Here is a 6,488-nt window from a genome sequence, read left to right on the forward strand (position 1 = left end):
AATTTTATATATACCAAAAATATCCTTCAAAAATTAAGGCAACTAACACACCATTGTAAAGCAATTATACTCCAAAAAAGATGTTAAAAAAAATTAAGGCAAAATAATGACATTTTCAGATAAAAGAAAACTAAGAGAATTTATTGGTAGCACACCTATGCTACAAGAAATGCAAGAGAAAATTCTCAGACTAAAGGAAAATGATGTCAGATAGAAACAATAACTTTTAGGAAATAATGAAGAGAACTGAAAATGGTGAATATGGGAATAACAATAAAACACTCTTCCCTTTACATTCTTTAAAAATTTATGTGACTGACCCCCAAATTATAACATTGTAATAAGCAGTTAGTAATGTATGCTCTGTATTATAGAGTTAGTAACATAACTGTATCATAAAATAGTAGGAGGGATAATTTTATCTTTACAATTGTATACATTTTGCCTGAAGATACATTAACTCACAGTAAACTGAAATGTTAAGGATGTCTGTTGTAGTTCATAGTGAACACTGAAAAATAATACAAAGAGGGGCTTCCCTGGTGGCACAGTGGTTGAGACTCTGCCTGCCGATGCAGGGGACATGGGTTCATGCACTGGTCTGGGAAGATCCCATATGCCTCAGAGCGGCTAGGCCCGTGAGCCATGGCCACTGAGCCTGCGCTCCGCAACGGAAGAGGCCACAACAGTGAGAGGCCCGCATAGCACAAAAAAAAATAATAATGCAAAGAAGTTTAAGTCATATCTTAAAAAAAATCATTGCCAAGACCAGTGTCAAGGAGATTTTCCCTTGTTTTCTTCTAGGTGTTTTATGGTTTCAGGTCATACATTTAAGCCTTTAATCCACTTTGATTTAATTTTTGTGAGTGGTATAAGGATCCAATTTTGCTCTTTTGCATGTGTATATCTAGTTTTCCCAGCACCATTTATGGAAGAGACTATCCTTTCTCTATTGAGTATTCTTGGCTCTTTTTAAAATATTAGTTGACTGTATATGCATAGGTTTATTTCTTTCCTTTCAATTCTGTTCCATTGGGATATGTGTCTATTTTTATGCCAGTACCATACTGTTTTGATTACTCTAGCTTTGTAATATAGTTTGAAGTCAGAAAATATGATGCCTTTAGTTTTGTTCTTCTTTATCGGAATTGCTTTGGTTATTGGGAGCCTTTTATGGTTCCATATGAATTTGGGGATTATTTTTTCTATTTCTGTAAAAGATGCCGTTGGAATTTTGATAATTTCATTGAATCTGTGACTTTGGATAGTACAGATATTTTAACAATATTCTTTTAATCCATGAACATAAGAATCTTTCCATTTATTTGTGTCTTTTTCTGTTTCTTTCATCAATTTCTTATAATGTTCAGTGTACATATCTCTCACCTTCTTGGTTAAATTTATTCCTAAGTATTTAATTGTTTTTGAATCTATTGTAAGTGGGATTGTTTTCTTTATTCCTTTTTGCAGGTAGTTTATTGTTAGTGTATTGAAGCACAACTGGTTTTTGTATTTTGATGTCTGTGCCTTTGAAGGAGCAAACATCTCTTCCAGTCTTTACAGATTGGTTTTGTCAGGTTAAGTCCTTCTGTCAGTTCCCTGGGCTGACAGGATTACCTCTGGAATTATACTCATGCTAGACCTGAGCTAGTTTTGATGCTGCCACTAGGTCTACAGTGGGGTCTGCCATTAGCAGGCTTGTTACAAAGGGCTGGGGTAGGCATGGATCCTTTCTGGTCTCTGGGTGGATGGGACTGCCTCAAAGACCTTGTTCAGTTGGGTGATACAGGGACAGGGGTCCACTTCACAGTCCCCAGTTGGGTCCTCAGTCAGTGGGCCTATTACCAGGTGCACAGACAGGTGTGGCTGCTACCAGGTCCCTGGGAGGGCTCCTGTCTAATCACTGAATGTGTCCCTGGGTGGGCAGGACTTGCCCTGGACTGTGGCAGAGAGGGGCCAGAACCAAGCCATGGGTCTGTTTCAGGTTGCACAAGCCAAAATTGAGGTCTGCAGACCTGACTCTGGAGGCATGGATGGGCATGTCTCCCACCAGTTCCCTGGGTGGGCTGGACTGCTCCCTGACTATGGCTGGAGGGGCTGGAGCCATGTACAGGGCCTTTTCAGGATCTCTGGGGGGCACAGACAGGTGTGTCCTTTATCAGGTCCCTATGCCAGCAGGACCACTTGCAGACTATGGCTGGGATGGTCAGAAGCCCCATTAAGGGGAAACTTTCAGAATCTACAGTCTGGCTGAGTTTGCTGGCTTTGCCTCCAGAGGTTCCTGGACCATAGCTGAGAGGGGCTAGAGCTGGCTCATGGGCCACTTCAAGTCAAAGGCTGGGACCAAGTTCTGTATGCTTATTATCCCATGCACAGGTGGATGTGACTCCTTCTCAGTCCCTTGATATATGGTGCTGGTGACAGGACCAAGCCAAATGGGCTGTGGCTGAGTCCTTGGGAATATGGAGTTGTTTCTAGGTCTGTAGCCAGGACCACGGTTGTGAGTCAGCCACCTGGGTGCTAGCCTCAAAATGGCTCTCCTCGGTCGTGGACAATACCAGTGCTTCACCGTCTCCTACCTGGATTACAAAGCTCTCACAAAGGCACTTTTGTCCATAGATGGATGCCAAATTATTGTTGTTCAGTGGTGATAAAGGAGAGGACACCTTATTTAGCCATCTTGCTTTCATCACTCTCCACAACCTTGGTTTTCTGATCCAACATTTTTATGGCATATTAGTCAGGTTTCTCCACAGAAACAGAACCAATAAAATATATATATAGAGAGAGATTTATTATTATAAGGAATTGGCTCACGTAATTATGGAAAATGGCAAGTCCAAATCTTCAGTGTTAGCCAGCAGGCTCAGGACCCAGGAGAGCTGATGGTACAGATGAACTCCATAGACCATCTGGTGGAGAATTCCTTCTCGTTCCAGGGAGCTGGTCTTCTTGTTCTATCAGGTTTTCAACTGATTGAATGAGGTCCACCCACATGATGGAGGGCAACCTGCTTACTTAAAGTTCACCAGTTTAGGGCTTCCCTGGTGGCGCAGTGGTTGAGAGTCCGCCTGCCAATATAGGGGACACGGGTTCGTGCCCCGGTCCGGGAGGATCCCACATGCCGCGGAGCGGCTGGGCCCGTGAGCCATGGCCGCTGAGCCTACGTGTCCGGAGCCTGTGCTCCGCAATGGGAGAGGCCACAACAGTGAGAGGCTGGCGTACCGCAAAAAAAAAACAAAAACAAAAGTTCACCAGTTTAAGTGTTAACCATATCCAAGAACACCTCCAAGTTGACACATAAAATTAACCTTCACATATGGCTACTTATTTTTCACTGTTTTCAAGAGTCTTGATGTTACCTGGTAAGAATATTTGCTTTATTCCAAAGTCTGCTGGCGGTGGAAGGGAAGACATCTGAGGCCAGGCAGTGCTGAGTTTATATCCTGACTCTGTGAGAATTTAAGCAAGTTTATTAATTAAGCTCTGTGAAACTCATCTGCTTTATCGGTTTGATTAAAATAAAAATGTCCTTGAGGCATATAGTTGCTAAAAAGATTAAAATATTACACACCTAACAGAATGTCTGGCACATGGAATATATTTAAATAAATATTAAATCTTTTCCTTCCTTATTCTCAATTTTCTGTAGTTTTCATATGCCAAGGATATTATCTTTAGATACTTTGTCTTATTCAGGGAGTCATTAGCTGTAAACTAGCAAAAACCTGCCGAAATTAGCTCAACTAAAAAGAAAAGTGGGGGAAGTGAGATTAATATTATAAGAGGCACTCTTACATAGTTCTTTAAAAAGGAAATTAGAATCAGCTGAACCTCGCTGGGAAGGAGCTGGGAACTGGGCTCTGCCTCCGTGGTGTCTGCCCCATTCAATTCTCTATGGTGTAGCTTCCTCTCATTTCTACTTCACTCATCACTTCTGCTCCTCCTTCAGTTTGGTTTGCATCTAGTTTTGGTCAGAACTGACTCTGCTCCAGCTTGGTGTGATGTTAGTTCTCTCAAGAGTGAGAATTTGATTGGCTATAGGCCACCCAATAGACTTCCTGACACCAATGCAAGTATCTATCCTGGTCCAATCAGGGGGTATGACACGGTACAAGCGTGGTCACTTAGTTTTGCCTGTCAGGGAAGAGAGTGATAGAAAAGAGACTTCTATAGGGAAATGCACTCCCAAAACATGTTGACCATTGCCCCCTCACTTTCCACCTATCAAATTCTGCATTTTTTTAAATTTCAGAGATAAACTCTCTTTGCTCTGAGGTTTTCTTCTCCCAGTGCTTCCTCCAGAGAAGAAAATTCTGTTTTCCCAAGAAAACTATGTTTTATTTCCCCAAGCTGAGATAACTCCAGTTTATTCACCCTTTTTTTAATAAGACATCTTAAAAGACTGTTTGAGCTGACATTCTCCCAAGAGACAGAGGCTGTGGGCTTACTTTCTTACTTATTGCCATGCCACTTAATTTAATTATGTCATCTTATCATTGCTACACATAATCTCCGGGGACCCTGGGGAATTGGGCCATGCTGAATACTTTGCATTCCAAGTATCTCATTCTCTTCTCATCAAATTGTAATTATCTTCACCCTCATGCTCTTTATACAAAACGACCATCCCAAGATAGTTATGCCCACATGGTCAAAACCAAATGGGGACTTAAGGTATTATCTGATCAATTTTACCAATTTTGACAACTGGTTAAGGTAATTAGAGCAGGAGGAAAAGGATCTCTTTTTCTCAAAGTTTTGTCTTCTGGTCTAAATTGTTGATGTCACAGCTTTGTATCTTCTCTTTGCTTGACGGCTACACCTACGTTTTCTCAAGTCACAAAGCTTATTATCCAGGCAGCTTAGAAAATTTTCAGCTTTAGCCACCGTTTTTCCTGGGAAGAAAATTTTCATGGGAAAAAGTATTCATTTTAGAGTATAGAAGGCCAGAATTGACTCTGGCATTTTACTTTATGAGACCAAAGTTTGCATACAAAAGATCTACATGCTATGCAAACGTATTTTTAGTTTTTCTATGTAGCCTTCATAAAGCTTGGCAACTCCTTCCCCAAAGCCCTTAAATAATACACTTGAATTGGAGATAGGTTAATTCAATAAAAGCTTTACTTTCTTTTCTGAAGGCCCCTGAGTGACCAAATGCTGGTGTGTTATTGACACTGCCATAAAACAGTGTAATCTCACTCATTTATCAATTTTTGCTCAGGAGGACCTGAAGCTGAGCTCATTTAGAAGCTGAATTATCTCTGGCCCTCAGAGCCAGATGGCAAGTTCCTGTGAAGGTGGGGGAATATTGCTTCCAGGAATTATTGGAAAGTAATCTCCACACCTGCCATTGCCTATGAAGCAGACTGATAAAAACAGAACATGCTACATTCCTCCCACCAACCCACAGCCCCAAACACTCCACAGCCAGAACCATATTCAGCATGAAATGTAGAAGTGATTGTCCCCTGTGCTTACCAGTCCCATTTGACCCAAACTCTCACAAATACTAACTCCATATTTTCAAAAAGAAAAATTGGATTAGCTATCGCTTTCCATCCAGGTGCTTAAATAAGTCTTTTCTTCTTCTTGTCGTTATGAAATGGCATGGTCAAAGACAGAGAAGAATGGGAAACACTCATGGGTATGTTTACCAGAGTATTATTAAAGAGAAGGAATTACTTTGCTTCAAAGGTGGAGATTTACAATACCTGTATAATGTTTCTAAAGGGGATAATGAAAGGTTTGGCCACAGTTCTACTTCTTATACTTATAGGGTTTTTTGACTTGTGTGTATATGTTAAACACACACACAAAATATATCTGTAATATATGTATTCCATATATCCTGCCTACCTCCTGGGGTTATCAAGAGAATGATTCAATACTTACCTGGCAGGGGAGATACCGTGATCATGAAGGTGGTTTTCCCAGGGCGAGACTTATTCATTGCACTCCGGATGTGCTGAACCCTGCAATATCCCCAAACGTGGTAAACTCGACTGCAGAATTTGTGGTAGTGCGGGACTGCGTTCGTGTTTTCCCCCGTAAAGAAAAAAAAAAGGAAGAGAGAGTGATTCATTCATTTTCTCACTTAATAACTGTGTTTGGTTGAAGGGATCCCCAAATGGAGAAGGCATGTTCTAGTTTCTAAAGGAATCTATCTTGGAGAAAGGATTAAATTATGTAATGATATGGATAGTAACTCACAGTGTTTAAGAAAGTTGTCATTGTGCTAATATGTTTTCATAATTGTGGACCTTTTATTTTCATCCAGAACTGCTAGATATAGGTGCTTTCAAAATTATTGGAGCAGGATGGTTTATAGCAAAGACATATGCTGTGTTGGCATTTTCATAGTTCTCTTAGAATCTTATAATTTTAACAGGAATGCTTCTTACTATTTTCCTTTGGCTGTATTAAATTAATCAGAAAAAAAAGTGCTAGAGGTTTAAAAGCCAGCCAGACCTGCAGCTGACTCT

General features: G+C 40.7%; 1 non-coding gene across 1 annotated transcript; it reads left to right on the plus strand.

Annotated features, from left to right (window-relative positions):
* Positions 1–5,890: 5,890 nt before the first annotated feature.
* Positions 5,891–6,054, plus strand: LOC136131686 (U1 spliceosomal RNA). The gene has a single exon (XR_010656415.1). It is a non-coding gene; the product is annotated as a U1 spliceosomal RNA (small nuclear RNA).
* The last annotated feature ends 434 nt before the right edge of the window (positions 6,055–6,488 follow it).

This window comes from Phocoena phocoena, chromosome 11, assembly GCF_963924675.1.
Source record: "Phocoena phocoena chromosome 11, mPhoPho1.1, whole genome shotgun sequence".
Lineage (NCBI taxonomy): Eukaryota > Metazoa > Chordata > Mammalia > Artiodactyla > Phocoenidae > Phocoena > Phocoena phocoena.